This window comes from Melospiza georgiana, chromosome 6, assembly GCF_028018845.1.
Source record: "Melospiza georgiana isolate bMelGeo1 chromosome 6, bMelGeo1.pri, whole genome shotgun sequence".
In the NCBI taxonomy this organism is placed as follows: Eukaryota; Metazoa; Chordata; class Aves; order Passeriformes; family Passerellidae; genus Melospiza; species Melospiza georgiana.
In genome coordinates, this window is record NC_080435.1 from 3,142,966 (window position 1) to 3,162,569 (window position 19,604).

The following is a 19,604-nucleotide window of genomic DNA, read 5'->3' on the forward strand; positions in this document are numbered from 1 at the left end:
CTGTTTTTTTTTTATTAGTTCCTGTCTTACCAACTGGTGAAATCAAAGAAATAGCCTAGTACCTATAAATATGTTTTAGTTTTTGATTTCCATGCCTTTAAAAAAAGCCTCTTAAGACACCACTCTTTCCCAAAAAGCTGGCAGGAGTAGAGTAATTTGTGTAGCATTGAGGAGTGGGAGGCACTGGTGGGGCATTAAAACTTTTCTGCAAAGGCAACTGAATGCTCAGTGGGCAGGTAGTCAGCATTGCTGCTTTTTAATTTTTTCTTTATTATTTTTCTCCCCAGCTGATGCTTTTGAAAAGTTGTGTAAAAGTTGCTTTAATTAATGAGCTTCATCTTGTGGAGAAGCCTTTCCTTTTCACTGGTGGGATAATATAGGATAAAGTACTTGCTTGATTAGTCTTTGTTTTCATGTGTTTTAGTAGATAAAATGGAGATTGTTCTTAAAAGCTAAGCTCCACTTTGCATAATTGCAGCAACACTGAGTAGTAGATCAAACAGTAATTAGCTGAACAACTGGCTAATGACCACTGGAAGAGGAGAGAAAATGGGCAGGAGAGATGCAGTGTTGCTGAACCTCTACCATGTTATATTCTGGTTGAGAGTCCTTACTAGGAAAAAATGTTGGTTACTTGGCTTGCTGCTTTTTAGTGTGACTCTGCTGATCACCATGTCTCCTGAAAGATAACGCTGAACTGCAGCCTACAAAAAGAAGTAAGAATTGATACTGGAATATGTGTTCAAGGTATACTCAGATTTATGTGTTTTTATATTGAAGCTAATAACAAATGTTATTAGTGTTTTTGGGTTTTGCTCCTTATTGTGATAATGGCTTTCAGTGAAGGTGTAGGTAAGAATTTTCTTGATGTATATGTTTGCTGGGACATAAACATTTCATTTTTAGAGTTTACTGAATTGCAGCTCTGGCTGTGTGTAAAGTAAGAGGTAAATTGAGAACTGAGTTACAAAACTTGGAAGCAACTCTCTACATCCAGGCCTACTGTTACACCCTGCTGAGAGATGTTGGTAAAGGTCACCTTAAGTATCAGAGGAAGGTTAATTAGGAAAAAATATCTCCACCAAAAGAAACCCACTGGTTATTTCTTCCAAAAAACACAGGGATCTGGCAAATTCCCCTGCCACGTTCATGGCTCTGTTCTGTGGCAGAGCCTTGTAACTCCTGTGCTTGTTTAAGGTGCTGTTGCTGCTGTGTGGAGTGAGTGATGCTCACAGCAGGCAAGGGTTCAGACTGCTGGTTCAGCTGAAGGGTGATCTTGCCAAAAGGGCTTTTTGTGTTTTGAACAAATTGCACAAATTGATTCTGTTGTGTACCTAAAGGATGATGGAGGCATATGGTGCATCCATAATTGAACTTGCCATGTAGTCCTGCTCAGTTTATCAGTTTGCTCTGTGAATTGCTTATATGGCTGCGACTGTAACTAAAATTTTGCTTGGTAAGGTTTTTACAAAAGAAGAGAATGAATTTAGAATGCTTATTTTGGGGGAAAAGGGATTTTTTGGTGTGTGTATGTCTGTCGTGATGCTGTTGCCATTAAATCAGATCAACTTTTGATATATTTTAGATGAAGACTATTCTTTGGACTTAACAGATGTTGGTTCTGATAGGAATAAAAATCTGAAGATTTTTGTAAACCTTTTTTAGAACAGCTATCAAAAGGAATTGATGAGCAGGGTAAGAATTCCCTTATCTTGCATAAAAGTCTTGTGGGTATCTGGCTACTGTAATGCAGAACATGCCACTTCCTGCTACATAAGTGGAAAAACCAGGAAATTATGAAGGATAAAGACAGCAGTCAAATTTAGTGTCTCTGTTTCATTATAAGGCAAAATACCATCATTTGGAGTAGTTACACCTGGAACATGACATACATGAAGTGCTTTCCACAATACCAAGATATGGTGGCAGAACACTGAGGGAAAGGAAGTGAAGTTTTGACACCTGTTTATTCTGAAATGTAACTAAAGAACTCAAGTGCCATGTTGACAGTGGAGCTTGGAGGAAGCAGTTTTTAAATGAGGTTTAATATATTGAGGTCATGACTGTTACTCACGAATACCTTCAGGGAGTTGCTTTAGGTTTGAAATATTTAAAAATGTATTCTATTTGAATTTAAATAACTTTTTTCTTGTCGGATATTAGCGTTTTGCCTGATAATTTTTTGACATGCAGTAGAAAGCTCACATTGTGAAGAAGATGGAACGGAAGTGGGCTGAGAAAGAAACCTTTGGTTTCTTTTGAAGGTCTGTTTCACAGTGTGTAGTTAAACTGTAAGAGAAATTACACAGAAAAATCCAGATAAATTTCTTAGCTGCAGAGCTTGACTATTCATTGTAACATTTTCTGACCTTTTGTTCTAATTGTTAATGGAAATAGAACGATTTTTAAAAAAAAAACATTGTAGGAATTTAAAGAAATTTTGATGGACAGAAAGAATCATCCTGTGGCAAAATTTACTTAGTACAGCGACTATACTTTGAAGCTCTTGTATTTCTACCAGAGAAAATGTGATTTCTGCAGTGCAAAGCTAATGTGCATTTGGCTCAAGTTTTCTTTTTAAATGTGAAGAGTGTCTGAGCTTGAGATGAGTGGAACAAGGGGAGTTTACCTGTGTGCAGGTAGATTTTTTTTTTTCTTCTCGTATTTCTTAAAGGCAGATGAGGAAAGAGCAAAGGTGCTTTAAACATACTGTAGTGTTACAGATAAGGTAACAGTAGCTGAGGTCCTGTTTGTTCCTTGCAGGTCAGAAAATTATTGAAGATGTTAATAACCTTTGTTGTTAGTGTTATCTTTTGAGGAGTACTTAGGAGGGCTCTTCAGTGCAAGGAGTTCAGTTATTTTTCCCGAGAATGGTTTAGACTCTGTCTTTGACGGTTTGTGATTGAAGGGTATTTTGTGGATTTTCAAAGTTTCTTACATGATTGCTGCCTAAGCTAAATTATGCAGAGAGAGCAGTTGTTAACCTATGGTGTGCCAAGTGACCCTCTTTCTTGAATGTTAGTGAGCCGTTCTTACATGCCTGCAGGAGACCTGTGTGGTTAAGACAGAGTAGAGCAGGGAACTTTGGTTTCACTGGTTTTTGTGATTTTGTTTTTAATTTTTCATTTGAAAAATCTTAGTTTATAAAAGCACCAAAAGCTGAAATGTGCTTACGTGGAGGTGGTGGTAGGGGGGGTGTGTGTGCAGGATTTCTTCAATCTCCTTTGAAGTTCTGATATTGAGAGATGTCTCTAAAAATTTTGTTTGACAGCCCAGGGAAGGAACCTGCAATACAACCTAATATACTTAATGAAGAGCTAGGATGCCTTATGTGTCAGACTTGCACCTGGAGCTGCATTATGACTGGCCTCTCTTACTGCTGGGTTTTGCTTCTGGGCCCCCCCTCCCATGTAATGTCAGTGCTGCACAGGGCATGGGGTCATGTTGCTGTCTCAGTCCTCTTCCACCTCATACCTAAAATTGAGAAGACATGAGAGGGACAATTAGCTGCACCAAAAATTTGCTCATGAAGTCACATCCTAAAAGTCAGTATTGTAACTTCTGGTGTTTCTGGGTGCTTGTACATTGCCTTTTCTGAAGGCCAGCAAAGCTAGGAAATACATTTTTAAAGAGCTGGTATAACTTTTATCTGTAAGAGAACACAGGTTGTAACAAATGCAACTTTGTGAGTAGAGTACAGCTGCTGTCTCATTCTGAGAGAATTCACAGCCACAACAATTTTTCTGTATTTCTTTTGATTTTATATCCTTCTGCAATGAGGATGTTAATTGAGACTCTTGTTGTTTTGGACACTAGAAACTGGGATGAGACAAAGTCTCTTTCACAACACACTACACAGCTGTTGGATGAGAATAATCTAGTTATGTTTTAAACTGTACTTGAGATCTATAGGTGACAGACCCCTTGGTTTCCGGTTATTTTTTTTTTTTCTTCTGTTGGGATTGTGTCACTCCTTTCATTTCTCAGTGCAGTTCCCACCTATACCATGTCAGTGATCTGAAGAATTTATGGATTTTCTATATGTCCCTGTTATGAAACATAGTTTGTGAACTGTTTTTTTTTTTTTTTTTTTTGCCCCCATCTCCTCTTTCAAATCTGTGTCTGGCAGGTCTCTGCATGGCAGATTGCTTCTGTGCATGTATTCCAACAGGTGTGTTATTTTTGTTTTCCTGGAATTTGTGTTGCAATTTAGTATGAACTTACTTTACATCTATATTTCGATTTGGTTCAAACAAGTTTAGCTCAAGTAGTGGTTGAGTCGTGGTTTTGATGGAATGACTGTTTGGCAAGCATTGCCTGTAAATGCTTTGGTGTTTTCAGCACATAATATTGGGACTGCCATAATGCAATTGTGTAATCTTACATTATGTGCTTACAAATAAGAGGTGTTTTCAAAGATTGAATGGGAGCTTTGAAGTGCATTTAAAAAACCTTGTAACTTTTTGTTATCACAGGCTTTATTTTAAAAGCTTCCTTTTTTTTTTCTTCCCATTATGTGCATATTTCCACCTAGTATGAATCTTCTGATGATATAGGAATGCGTGGGATTTATTTCAGGTTTTTTAGGGCTCCTTGATGAAGCAGTTTGTGTAACTTTGCTAGTCTGTAGTTTCAGATGACTCATTTGTGACCCTTGTGACGCTCTCCCTTCTCCTGTGTTCCAAATGGTGTCTAGAAGACTTTAGGTTGACATGATATTCAGGAAATGCTGCATTTTCCTACTGAAAAAGGAGAGAACAACAGTTCTTTTCATCTTTTGAGAGTGACTTAGATACATATTAATGAATACTGTTTTACATGTATCAGTTTTGAGGATGTAAATCTAAACCTTAAACACTGCAAGGTGTATGTAGCGCACCCCCCCTTTCAATTTTTTTCAAATAATATTAGAGGAAAATTGTAAGAGGTTATTACAAGCCATATGTAAGATGCTACAAGCACTTTTTACAGTGTTATACTGGCTTAACACCTGCCAGCATTAGAGGTGACAGATTTAGGGTGTAATGTAAAATAGTGCCTGATCTTCTGTGGATTCACAATCAAACTATAATTCTGATTTTGATGTTGTCCTGTGGTAACAATTATATATTGTAGGGAGGAAGATTGCTCTTGAATTCCTAAAGTCTGGTTATCTTACTGATATTTTGTCAATCCTTGTATAAAATGGATAACTATTTCATGCTTTATGTTGCTGATTTTTAGCTCTTTTTAATGCCTCCAAGGCCATAATTTTCTGTAATTTTTGTATGGAAGACAAGCTATGTCTGTTTGTCCCTTTTCTCTGGTCTCTCTATCTTTTTGAGCAATGTATGGTAGGTTGTATAGGACAACGATTTTTGTTTTATTTTCTCTTTTAAACTATTTCAGTTGTTACCACTTGAGGTTATTTTTCCACTCTGTTACATTTATCGGCAATGGATTTAATATAACATTTTACTTCATAGTCAGTCATTTATTGTCCAAACCTTCTGTGGCTATCCACAGTGACTTTGAGACAAGATTGTTCTGACTGGATATCAAACTTTTTAGCTTTACAAGCTGTCAGTTTAATCCATATTTATAAGTGTAAGTGTACATCCTTGTGGAAGGTTGAGTGCATCATCCTCTTCCCTTCTTTTCCAATTACTGGGTCACCATTTAAAAAAGCTTACTGCTGCTGCTTTTCTCCCACTTCATATTTGTTGAGCAGCAGTAATGTGTAGGTAATTTGTTGCTCCCATCCTATGAGGGTTTGGTTTCTTCCAATATTGCATTCTTTAGTATTGCATTAAATAGTGTGCTTATTGTCTCTTCAGCAAATCCTAAATCTTGGACTTCTCTTTGTGGAAGTCAGGGTGCTTTACTGCGTACCATGTTGTGAAGGGATGATGGATGTTTTTCTTTGAACGGGCAAGCAAAGTGAGGTGAACAGTGACGAGTAGCTCCAGAAGAGCCAAAAGGCACACCTTGTAGTTGTGGCAGTGGCATGAGAGCTCTGAATGAGTTTTAACCTGTTGCATTATGTTGCCTTAAACCCAAGCTGCTGCGCGGTAGAACTGGAAATATTTGACAGGCAAAAGTTCCCTGCCAGTTTCGAGGCAACCACACCCTGACTTGTTTGCTGTGCTTACAAAGGTACATTTTTGATTTGTAAACAGTTCCTTCATGTTGCTGTGTAATAAGAAGCTGATTTAATGATGTTTTTGAAAGGGGCAAGAACTGTAAATCTCAGCTTTTCTTAATGGATTCTTTTGTTTGGACACTTTAAACTGATGAATAAAAAGTGTGACTTCAGTTAAGTTTTACTGTGTAGACTGTCCTGAGAGAGAGCTGGCTCAGCTCTTTGTGCCTGTTGCCTGCACTCAGGTGCTGGGGGAGTCTCCCAGGGTGCTGCCTTCCCTCAGCTTTCTTCCTTGCCCCCTTGCTGGCTGGGTAAAGTGGTATGCTGCAAATACACAGGTGTATTTTAGACCTGTCAGTATTCCAGTGGCTGGCTAGCAGTCAGATGTACTGTGTGAAGAGATATATCTAGCAGGGAGGATTTGAGAGCCAGTATAGCACAACTTCCTGAAGGGTGGCTGTGGTGAGCTGGGGTCGGCCTCTTTCTCCGGGCGACAACAGACAGAACAAGAGGACACAGTCTCAAGCTGCGTCAAGCGAGATGTAAGTTAGAATTAAGAAGGAAATATTTCACAGAAAGAGTGGTCAGATACTGGAATCATTTACCCAGTGAGGTGGTGGAGTCATCATCCCTTGAAGAGTTCAAAAAAAGACTGGATGTGGCACTTGCTGCCATGATCTAGTTGAACAGTTAGAACATGGGCTGGACTTGATGATCTTATAGGTCTCTTCCAGCCTTGAACTTCTGTGATTCTGTGATAGTAATGTGAAATCATCATTTGCACTAGATTTCAAGGTTATTTGGAAGGTACCATGTTATGCTTGAGATAGTAAGGGGAAGATGCTCAGAATATTTCTAGTCTGCTTGCCTTTAGAATTATTTCTGTGAGATTTCTAGATAATACATAAAAGTAAATTTCTGGTTGGGCTCTGGTATTGCAAAATGCCAAACGCAAGACTTGTGAGGTATTACATGAACTGAAATGAGTTCTGTGACTGTTGCCTTCTGTGAAAAAATGGCTTTTCACTGTTTTTTAAAATGAGGTAGCCCATAGCCATAAAGATGACCTCCTAAAGTGTTATGACTCTTTAAGTCTACTTGATGCCAGAATAATTGCATGCAAATATTGTATGGAAATACACAGATATTTATACTAGAAAATTTTGACTTGATAAGAGTTCTACATGGATAATGAGCAGAAGACTGGTTTTATGTGTAGTACGATTATGGTGACCATGAACATATGCTTTGAGCTTTTATTTATTGCTCTAGTTTATAACTCTTTGCCTGTGTTTTGCATGGTATTTTTTTTTTTTTTTTACTTTGTAGGATAGAACAGGGGTAGATGATCTTTTAAAGCCAAATAATTTCATCCTGATTTGGTCAACTTAAAAGTGCATAAAAATCTGGTGTGAATTTAAGGCATCAGAGTTCATTTAACAAAGACAATGTGCCTTTTTTTTTTTGCCACTGTCTAGAAAAAAAAAATGATAGGAACAAGAAGTAATGTAAAATTACATTAGAACTTGGCTCATGTGTTAAACATGATTCCACTAAGACCAGCTTCTACATTAAGTATATTATTGTATATTGCTATGTATTTTATATGTGTATATGCATATGTCTTGGTGCTTGTGGTCCTTGTAGTCCAGAAGAGTTGCTGCATGCAGTTCCTATAAAGGTTATTTACTCTCATGGCTAGTTAATGAATCTGTTTGATTGAACAAGTCCATTAGTTCCTGAAAATGTCTGTCCACAGAAATCTGAGCAACAAAGTCCATCTAATAGCTTGAGCTATGAGTTAAGCTTGCAGCTGTGTAAAGTCCTGGATTTCGGGGAATCAGCTTTTGAGGAATTGGGAAGTAGAGGACAATGCATCTCTTACTGTGTTTCATTTAATGTTTCCATACCCTGCTACTGAGTGTGCTACTCTGCAGAAGATGAGCTGAACTGAAAAACTTCTATTGCTTACTGTGCATTTATGAGTGTACAGTTAATGAACAGACCTTCAGTGCTGTTCTTTTTATCCTTCATATGAAGCAGTTTTTCTGCTTGAGATACAATTCCTCATCTGTTTCCAGTGTCAAAGGACAGACAAAGAGCTTAGAAAGCAATAATTACTTAAAGGCAGTGAGAGTAATATCTTGCATTGGAGTCTTTAGGCTATCTTTGCTTGTGCTCTCCTAGGCTGTCTTTGCTTGTGCTCTCCCATAAGTGTTTTTTTTATTTTCTCTATTATTTAGTGGTTTTTTCCAGTTTAAAATGAAATGTAGAGACAACTCTATACTTCATTTGTTTATTTTTAGTTATAAGGCCTTTAAAGACTTTGTTACTCATCAAGATAAATGAATTTTTGGAGTATGATGCCGATGCTTGTGTATATTTTATGTAATAGACTTCAGTTTGGGCTAATGTTTTACTGGCATCAGCCTCTATACAGCACAGAGCTGCTCTGTGAGAAGCACTGACTTCTCTGTAGTCTGCCAAAAGCTGTATGTTTGTTGGCAGCATGAATGCCATCCTTTGGATGAATTTTTTTGATGCCAGGATTAAGCCGCAGAAAGTAGAAGGAAAAAACTATAACACGGAGTCTGTTATTAAAAAAAAAAAATCAATAAGTTAGTCTTTCAGTATAGAAATGGTGCAAAATAAAAACCAACAGTTTTGTGATGCTCCTTCACATTTGGACACTTAATACCTTTTCCAGAATATTTGAAATTTGTGGGTGATTGCTTTTTAAAAGAGAACAAGATTAACCATTTTGGTAGTGTGCTGAGTAAGCAGGAAATTTGCCAAATTTTGGCTACTGAATTTAAGAGGAATTTTAGAGGTATTAGGTGCTTTGCAATTCAGAGTTTGGCTTGTTATCTCAAGAGGGAATAGCATTAAAGTCACTGCCTTCTTAGTCCTGAAGTTTTGTGATAATTGTATAAGGTAGTTAAATTTTGTGAGCAGAAAAGACAGTGGAAGGGAAAATAAGTTTTTTTTGGTGAATGCAGTGGGATTTGAGATGTCTGAGAATATAATGTTTTCAGTAAATGCCCTGTTTCCTACTACAGTTTTCTAATAACAGATTCTCTCTGTGAGGGGAAGAGGAGGGGCAGACTGATCTCTTCTCTGTGGTGACCATCAGTGACAGGAGCTGAAGGAAAGGCTTGAAGCTGTTTCAGGGAGGGTTTAGGTTGGATGTCAGGGAAAGGTTCTTCACCCAGAGGGTGGCTGGGCACTGGAACAGGCTCCCCAGGGAAGTTCAACCAGCATTTGGGCAATGCTCTCTGGCACAGGGTGTGACTCTTGGGATGGCCTCTGCGGGGCCAGGAGCTGGACTTAATGATCCTTGTGGTCCCTTCCAACTCAAGAGTATTCTGTGTTTTCCCTCATGGAAATGCATTCCTCTGGAACCGTGAGCAAAACAGCAATTCAGTTAAAGTTTGGTCAAGAGTCCTAAAGTTAAGCTGAAAACCTGGATTGAAAATGAGAATTAATCTTTGTGTTAAGTTACAGAATTGACTTATTCCAGATGTTCTTTAAAGGTGTATCTTGTTCAGAAGTCAACTCCCACAGTGCCTGCAGTTTGAAGAGTGTCCTGTGTAGCTTTGATTTCAGCCTAAAGTAAATCAGGGCTAAAATTGCACTGCTGCTACATTATTTGTTTTTGCTGAAGCATTCTACTTACCTCTCTTGGTAGTACTAATGGATGGGCATAGACAGTGAATTATAGAAGCTCACGGAACTGCACAGATTTTTTGGTTTTGATTTTATGGATTATTTTTGCTTCTCAGCCACAGCAGCAAAGTTATTTAAGTTGGTGTGGATACAAGGGAGGATTGAGGTTGTGTGGCTGTGAATGCATCTTCTGTCAATCAGTGCAGTGTTGGGTGGTTCCAAGAGAGTAGTGAAATTTTTGTATTTCAGTATTTCACTGCTAATGGTGGTGTTGAAACTTGCTCTTGCGTATCATCTTAATATAATAATCTAGATAAATAAAAATTTAGCCTAATTAGTTTTTGGGTTATTAAATATTTTTAGAAAAGCTTCCCAGTTTTGAATAGCTCTTTGCCTGTCTGCCTTCCTTACTTTTTCTCCTTTATAGAAACAGTCGGAACAATTTTTTGTAGTTTTGTTGCATCGACTTCTTTTCTGTATCTGGTCACTATTTCCAAAAAGCAGAGAACTTAGATAAGTTGGTATAATTTTTTTATACAGATACAGGAAAAATTTCAAGGCAGTGCTTCATTGGCTGACAAGGCCTATGAAATGGAAGTAAAAAGAAATTCTTAATTTTAAAATAGTGATAGATACAGTATATCTACATGAAAGCCCTCCTATTTTATGCTGATTACAGTGTATTTTTGAAGGGATGTATTCAAGTAAAAGTAACATAAGATAGTATCAAAATTGTAATTGCTTTCAAAACAACATTTTTTGCATCTTTAATTAATTATTTTCTTTATATTCCTGGTTGTTATTTTGTTTTGGTTCCTATACTCCATTAAGGATTTATTCTATTGTGCCTTCTCTTTGTTGCTCTCTGTAAAATGTGTTATGTAACTTGTTTGTCCCTTGGCTTCCGTAGGGAAAGGATGTCCTGTGGTTGTTTATGCTTTGGGAAAGGATTGCCATCCTTTCTCATCAATTTTGTGAATGGTATTACGTTTCATAGTCTCATGCTTTATCTTATGATGAAGAGGTTTGATGATAGTGAGTTATTGGACTGTTCCTTATTACAAATGGTTTTAAATGAAAGCTGCACTGAACCTGGAAGTAAGTGCAGTTATCAGTATTTCTGAAGTGCATGTGGGAAGGTTGTTGAGAAGGGGCCTGCATCAGCTCTGGGCAGTAAGGTGCAATGAGGATTAAACAGCTTGTACGTACTCTGGAGGGAAGGAGTCCCAAATTTGTAGGGGCCCTGTGTGACTGGGACTAGGAGGTGCAACAATGTTGTGGTATAGCATTGAATGTGTATCTTCCTCCTTTCCTGTTTGTGCTTTTTAAAAAAAAAAGTTATTTTCCTATTCAGTAGAGATGCTTAGGAACTAAGTATGCTCATTTGGAAAGTAAGAACAGCAGAATATCTCTGAATTTGTGATGGTTTCTCCATCCCTTCATTCTAAATGGGTGGTTATCAGGAAATCTTGCAGTCTTATGTCTCGTAGAGATAAGACTAAAAAGCACGAGTGCTGGGAAACAGTTTAAGTCATTTATGTGAAATTTAGCTTCAAATTCTGCTTTAGAAAGAATGGCCATATGCGGAAAAATGTCAACACATGCTCATAGAAATGAGTAATTATGAAGTGGAACTTGACTTAGTCTCCCTTAGTACTCATATTCATTTAAAAAACATAAAATTACTTTTTCTGAAGTAAATTGCTAAAGTGTTTGTCCAGCTCCTTAGATAATCGAATCTTGTGGTTGATACTGAATACTGAAATGGAAGTATTGTGATCTCGAAATGAATATCTTAAAAAAAAAAATAAATCCTGACAGTTTTCCAGAATATGGACATGAGTGTTTCATGAGTGAAGATGGTGCAGATACTCAGAACTGGATTATTGAAAATAATTTATTCTTCTCCAGTTTTAAAAACAAAGGCAATGAAATGTGCTCAGTCATTGATGTTGAATGCAGTTTTGCATTAGGAATTCAGTTTTGTCTCTGAGTTTTGGAAGATCCAGAGCTTTCTTTTGTCGTGGGGCTAAAGACTCTAAAGTGACTTTTGGGTGGTGTGGGACAGAGGGGCTATATCCAGAGTTATCTGGCCTCTGTGTTGGTGTGGAAGGAGGCCAGTAGCTTCCCCCCCAAATTATTCATAACACACTGCTTGCTCTCAAAGGTGCTGCCTGTTCTGGAGGTTTGCCTTTGTGTGGTACCTAACAGGTAATTGAGTATTTGCATTTTCAACAGGTGCTGTGAGACTCTGCCCTGAGTAGATGAGGAGCAGTGAGGAGTGACATAAGGATTGGATGCTTAGGCTTGCTCTGAGATGTCCATGAAGATTTCCTTTTTCCTTGAGTTTCTTATGGCTTCTGTTGTGACTGCGTTTTGATTATTATAAAAGGTATTCATTGCATCTTCAGCTACTATTTAGTAATAGCTTGGAATACAGTGTAATGAATGTTTGAATTTTATTGTGTTTTTAAAATTTTACTTGTTTGTTCACCTTCTTTGTCAGCTCAGTGTAAAGAAAACAGCATTGCCTTTTAATTTTATGTTTAATATCTGGTAAATCACTTTTGGGCTTGTGGATTTTTTTTAAAATTATAAAACATGATAGAACAGTGAAAAGGGGAGTTTGTCTATAAAAAGCCTTATTAGAGACTACTTTCTACCTGTCTTCAGCAAGCTTTATGAAGGTGGAAGGATGGTAAGTGGTTCAAAGTGTTGGTTGGATAATTTCATTAGCATTACCCTACAATTGTTCATTTTATAGGTGAGAGAGATGTCTACACCTGTTGGTTCATTCCAAGGCAGCATGACTTCCCAAACTGTCATAAAACATTGCATTGAGGCAGACCAAAGGCACATTTGAAGCAGGGCCTGTGCTTATCCTGCCATCCAACAGTTCCCCCTCCCATATTCCCCATATCAGCTGCAGGGATTGTGTGAGTGCTGTCTGAGGCTGCTTTGGCTCTTGTCCCAGCCTGCCCTTACAAGTGAGACTGAGCTTACTGAGGGCAAATCCTTGCCTGAAAGCAAGTGCTTTGGGATATTAGTATCCCCACCTACACTGGCTGTGTACAAAGGAGTTTGTCTGGGACTTGGATTTGCACAGTGAGGTTTGGTTAGTTGTTTTCCTTTCTCCTTTTCAGCCCTTAGCAGGTTCTGTTTCCAACACCTGCTCTTTAGCACCCAAGGTGGCAACCAAGGTCACTTTGTTATATGCAGATATGACAACAGCATGTCTAAGGAAGAAAGTGAAGTGCCTTGTTTTCAAAATATATCTTTTGTCTCCTGCTGTTTTCCCATGCCAGGAGATGGATTTGATGTTCCTAGTTATCTAATTTTATGTCGTGTTAATTGATTAGAATGGTTCATACAATGGTCAGAAGTGACATTTAAAGGTTTCAAATATTAGTCAGAATATTGCTGAAATGGAGTTTGGGTTTTTGTTTGTTATACAGGTATATTTTCACTGTGTGTGCTTTTAAGGAAAGGAAGGGCTGAAATCTTAATTTTGTCTTCAAATGAAACTCCTGTGCTCTGTGGCATGTTTAGTTTCTGCATAGCTTAATGTTTGTTCCTGGGGTGAAGAGCTTGTTTTAGCAGCACTGTTGTTTGATGTAATTAAAATGCTTTGTGTAATATGCTCTGCTTGTAATACAAAGGAAACCATCCAGCTCATTTGAACAACAGTCTTTCTGCAGGTAGATTGGTCTGGTAAATAGTTTTAAAGTGTATGTTTAAATGTATCTAGTAAGTGGTTTGAGAGCTGTCAGAGGCAGACCAAAAAGGACACCCAGGTGGGTGCTGGGCTGGACAGCAGTGACAACAGTGTAGATGCACAGGTTCTGGTTGAGACATGGCATTGTCTTAGATCAGGTCCCTGTCTGTGTGTCTTGTTTGGAAAGATGGAAATTACTGTTTCTTTTATAAGGTCTAACTAGATGTTTGTGAAAAGCTTTGAGAAGCTTTTGATTAATAACTGTATGCAACATGATTATATCACACAGAATAATAGAGGGTAGGAGGAGAAAGAACACAGCATTAAGTTTTTACAGTGCTTCAAGAACTACTTTGCCAACCTTTTTCATATGCTGTCTTTACATCTCCCCTTAGTCATTACCTCTTCCAGATCAATAACAAAACATTAGAGAAACAGGTCTCTTTTTAAAACAGGAGGAAGAAGTCTAAGGTAGGTAGTTTGGGCAAGTTATATTAGTAAAAAAAACCCCCCGTTTTTTTCTATATTTTGTTTTTGCCAAGTTTGCAGTCAGTGTCTGTCATCTCAATCCATGAAAAATTACTGCTTTTTACTCTTCCCTCCCTTCCTTTTTTTAAAGACACCAGTAAGTGGTGAAATTGCAGGTTTTCAGTGTTGGTGACTTAACTTCATAACACTGTACAGCAATACTCTGCTCTTCTAAGTCTAAAACTGAGGTGTTTTTAACCGTAGACATCTATATATCCTCCTTCCTCCCGTTTTTTTCTGACCTTACATATCATCCCAGTAACCTGTTGGCTGCAGGTTCTTTTAATTGCTTTTTCATTTAACACGCACCCAGCTCTTTTTGCAACAGAAAAGTAATTTCTGAGTGGTTAATCTGAGGAAGTGTTTCTGGCAGCTGTGGATGACAGATGTGGAATTTGGATGGCAGTTTGTTGGAGGTGTGGTGGAAAGACTTGCTTGGTAGGACCAAGGAAATGGCTGCTCCACCATCCAGGGCATCCTACACGGTAGTGCAGTTGATTTAAATGGGCTGTCCCAAATAAGAGCAGTAGGTGAAATTCTTCCAGAACTCTGGTTTCTAACTGTTTGTATTAAAAAAACAAAAAGGGAAAAAAAAAAAAAAAAGGAGGGGGAATCCAGTAGGTGCAGATAACATGCTGGAAGCATAAGCCTGTCGGGGAAGTTAGAAACTTCTCTGCCAAAGTTCTGACCATGGAGTCCTTATCTTGGCAAAAGTTGTCAGAGAAGCTTGTAGTTCATCAGCTGAATGTAGGTGGCTAGAAAGCCTGAAGTCTGATGCTTGCAGTTTTTATCAATACTAATGCTGGAATATAATGAAAAATGGTTATAGAGAACCATCACTTCTACGGGAACACAATTGTGTTGGAAACTTGTGAGAAAATCAAGGCTAAACACTCCTCAAAGGTGTTATTAGTTCATACTGATATATACTGAAGAAATGAAACAACAATCTGTTGGAAAAAAGAAAGCCCCCCAAAACCAATTCCTTCAGCTTCTTCCTTAGCATGTTAGAATTGTCTGAGTGAAATGCATTTCGGTTTGGTTATAAAATGTTCAACTGCACAGTGACACAGGTTCACAGACTTTCTCAAAGGGTGTTTGGGTAAAGGTTGAAATCCTGTCATCTAAGAATGAATTTCAGGTGAAGTAGAGGCCAGTAGGCAGTTACAGATTGTATTTTGGTGATGTGATTTAGTTAAGAAAAATCTAAATTAGAGGGATAGCCTGATGTCTATGAAAATGCTTCATTGGTATTTGTTTTACTCTTTCTTCAGAGCACTTAAAATTGTTAAAAAATAATGTAGCGTTAAAGGGACAACATTTAGCTGGAACTGATACCATTATGGTTTTTTTCCCCAAAGACTCCATATTTTATGTATAAGGAAATATTTTTGAAGGCATTTATAGTATTAAAGACACCTTTGTGCTTACTTGGAATATGTAAGTTGCAATACATATAATGTGCACAATACTGAGAATGTGAACATTTCCCTTACCAAGGGGAAAAAAATGATGAAACAAGAGTTTTCAAATAACTGCAAAAAATTAAATGGAAATTTGAACAAAAAGGAGAGTATGAGAAAAGCAGAGGTAAACAAGACTGTAAAGGTATGGCTTGGACTGTTGTAAAGCAAGCTTTGTTTGGAATGTCTGTCTTTGAGTTTGTGACAAAAGGGCAACAGCAACAACAGGGTTATTTTTTCTCTTTAATGAACTTCAAACCTTCCTTAAAACCTGTCCATTATATTAGTAATGGAATGCCAAGACCTACTTTTTCTTCTGTGTTGTTGCCTGCCTGGGTAAAGGGTGAGGAGGGTGTATTTCTTTCAGTTGGCAGTGGAATTCAAGAGTAGAATTACCTTTCGGTGCATTTAAAATTTATTCTGTGCTGCAGTGGGACATAGGACTAGTTTCTCTTGAAATGATCAGTACATTCATTGTGATGGGCACAGTCTATTCCTGCTGGAATTGAAATGCAGAAATGGCTTTGCTGTGAAAGTATATAGCTTGCTATAGTAAGAAAATATTGTTTAGTGGCAGGACAATATGTACAATAATTACAGAAAACAAAAGGTCTGTTAATTCTTGAAGAAAGATCTGGCTGATTATGTTGGAATTGTTTAATACAGAGGCCACCGTCAATTACCAACTTATTTTCAGTTGCTGCACAGTTAGTGCCAGAGGTCAGAGACTGGTGGCCAAGAGACAATTGGAATTTTGTCACTTAGTTTCATTGGATTAGCTTTTTGCCTTCTTCCTGACACTTGGTAGTTTTTAAACTGTAACAGGAATAAATTATGTGAAATTAAAATATTTTAGCAGCCTGTTAGTTTCCATTGGAGTTCTTGGTTTTCTTACTCCATGTTTTTTTTCATGTTCTGGGAAGCAAACAAAGGAAAAATTCATATAAGCTTGGTTTAGTTAACCAACAGAGATACAGTGCTGAGTTCTGTCAGCTAACATATTCAATATTGCTTAAGTCTGACTGATGCTTGCATACCAAAGGGATTGTGTATCACACTTGCAACAAATGAATTGCAGTTATTTTTGGATGGGCAAGTCCAGGTTAGGCAGAAGTAAGACAAAGGTCAGAAAATACAATATCACATGAGAATTACTTGTGGTCTTAGCAACTCAACAGTAAAATATGTTTTGGAATATTTGTACTTTTCCCCTTTCATGAAGTTCAGCATAACCAACGTATTTGATAAAAGGGTAGCAGAAAAGAACTGTGTTTTAGCTGCTTGATAAAAGACCATAAACAGCAGTTTGGGCAGTCGTGGTCAATGCTATATGGCCAGGGAACAAAAGCAATGAGATGTAACAGATGGTTTAACAATTCTTGTGTAATGATGAGAAATCATCAGATTTTAAATGGAATTGTTTGTACTGAGAGATGTGCTTCCTTGTAAACTTGAGTTGTTTAATAGGCCAAAATTCATGTCTACCAAACTCTGCCAGATGGGCTTTCAAAAAAAAAAAAGAAATATTTGTTACATGTTAACAGGGAAAGATTAGATTATCATGAGCAATATGATTAGTATTGATATAATTTTAGTATGTCAGTTTTCCTCTTCACTGTTAAAAAAACTTTCTCGGGGCCCATTTGGAAAATGTTGCTTCTTTTTACTTGGTCTGGTAATCTTTTGCCATGCTTTGAAATGAAAAGTCATTATTTATTCTTCTTTAAAATGCATGTCTCTTTTTATTAAACTCCAAGCTAGTCACCTGAAGCTCCTATCAGAACAGGAGCCTGAGACTCAGAGCGCAGATAACATTGTGTTTATGACCCCTGAAAATAACTCAAATTTTCTCTTTTTAAGGATGACTTAAAAAAAAAAAAAACAAACCAAGTCTGAAAGTTGGGCTTGTACAGTTTTACCTTTCTGCTTTGAAAACCATTGCTTCTTGCTTGTTGGTAGTTTTTTTCGCGCCCTGCATGTGTAAGCATTTCATATGTTGGTTCCCTTTTCCTGTGTATTATGTGCCTTTTTGGAGTCTGACAGGTTTACTTGTTAGGTGATACCTGGGAACCAGCATTAATCTATTTCCTATGTGTGTCAAACTCCATGATGAGGGAGTTAGGAAACCCTGCCATGACTACTGCTCCCCTATCTCATCTTTCTCATGATGTTAGTCTGTGTCTGACTTCACTCTGTGTAGGTCAGCTGGGACTGGTGCATAGATAACCCAAAAAGATGGGGTGGGGAGGAAATAAGTTGTCTGTCAGGTTATGGCTTTTGGCAATAGCAAACTGTTGGGTAAGGTGGCTATAATTAATCTGACTTCATCTGTTTGGGGGCAGGTGTGTGTATTTAACTGATGATATTTCATTCAGCTTGTTTTTTTAAATGTCTTCTCCAAGAAAGGGTGGTGGAAAGGAGTGCTGAAGCATTGAGTGGAGGGAATTGCAGCTCTGTCACAACAGGTGCCTGAAAACTCAGGGATCTGGGGTTACCTTTATTTTTTTCAGTTGTTATGGTTAACAACTGTCTAAATATTGCTAGATCTTGCTAGTATGTATGAATATACATCTAAAAATTATGCAGTAACTTTAAGGAAATGCCACCTACCTTCATGATACAGGGCCCAGCAGAGTATTTTGCTTAACTGAGGTGCAGCAGTACAACCATTAGACTCTTTCACCAGCAGAAATCATCACTGAGGGCCAATCCTTTCTGCCCAGCAGAAATCATCACTGGTGAAAGAGTCTAATGGTTGTACTGCTGCACCTCAGTTAAGCCAAATACTCTGCTGGGCCCTGCATCATGAAGGTAGGTGGCATTTCCTTAAAGTTACTGCATAATTTTTAGATGTATATTCATATATACTAGCAAGATCTAGCAATATTTAGACAGTTGTTAACCATAACAACTGAAAAAAAATAAAGGTAACCCCAGATCCCTGAGTTATCACTTGGGATATCACTTATCACTTGGCCTGACAGATGGGTGTGATTTTTGTGCCTCTTGTTTGCAGGCAGTTGTGCTTTACATGGGGGCCTGTGTGTGAGATGGCAACAGGTAGCGGGAAGTCTTTGTAGAGATGAAATATTTGAAAGTTTAAAGGGTGACTTTTTTTTTTTTTTTAAGTGTAGGGTAATCTGTTATTCTCCCAAACTGTAACCTGTCTTTCTCTAGTTAAATGGAATTAGCCAACAGTGTTTATGAGGATAAGCTCAAAACATGGAAGTTTTATATAGTTATTTTTAAATGTTGTTTTGTAATGCTTATCTTAAACTGTTAAAGTACATAGTCTTTTCTGATTTTTAATTTTTTAAAATATCTTATAAATTAATTTTCCCATTCTGTCAGTTTGTATGTAAACAGTCCCAGTATGTAGTAAAAAGCCTGAAAGATAAATAGGTCAGCTGCTACTTATAGTAGAAGGAAGAAAATGTGTTTCAGAACTCTTGCATACGTATAAAAATCGGTTCACTGGGATTTTTCACTAATTAATCTTATAAAATAATTTGGCCCTTGGGATGATTTTAGGAGGTTGTAAATACTCAGAGTATTGGAATTTGTAAATAGTATGTTTCTTGTGTTTGCAGAACTAATTCATTAAGTGTTCTTCTGACAGCTAATTTTTCACACTGTAAATGGTCGTCATAATCAATATTTTGCCTTTCACAGGGACTCTGCTGGACCCTTTTTGGGGAAATTCACATGCACTTTAGTTGGAATAATAGATTTGAATTGTGAGAGTTTTGCTGAAAAACTGCATGCCAGTTGTTGGGAAGGAAATTAATTTTTTTTTGTCTTTCTAAGAAAAAACCACAGCTCTGTTAATTGGCTGGATGATGAAAGAATCTCTCTTGTTTCTTGAAAAAAAAGCTCAATTATTGAGTATTAGGACAGGGTTTGATTAGAAGATGTGTTGTAACTGATTAAAGGTGAGATATTTGCATATTTAAAAAACCCTAAACATCTGTTTTGCTAGGGAGTTTGTTTACAAGGAGCCTGTGCCACTCCAGTGTGAGACTTCCCAACAACAAAGCAGAAATCATCTGAATTTTTTCTGTATTTTTTGTTCCTGTTCTTTTTCAAACCTTATATCTTCTGAGGGCTGTTG

The 19,604-nt window shown here is 37.5% G+C and overlaps 1 protein-coding gene across 4 annotated transcripts in view; it reads left to right on the forward strand.

Moving 5' to 3' along the window:
• Positions 1–19,604, forward strand: part of SIPA1L1 (signal induced proliferation associated 1 like 1) — a 200,600-nt gene that overhangs the window by 17,688 nt on the left and 163,308 nt on the right. Inside the window, exon 2 of one of the 4 annotated variants that reach the window (XM_058027401.1) lies at positions 12,026–12,179. The exons of the other annotated variants lie outside the window; for them this stretch is intronic. The gene's annotated coding sequence lies outside the window, so the exon portion shown is untranslated. The remainder of the gene's footprint in view (positions 1–12,025; positions 12,180–19,604) is intronic. 4 annotated transcript variants of the gene reach the window in all.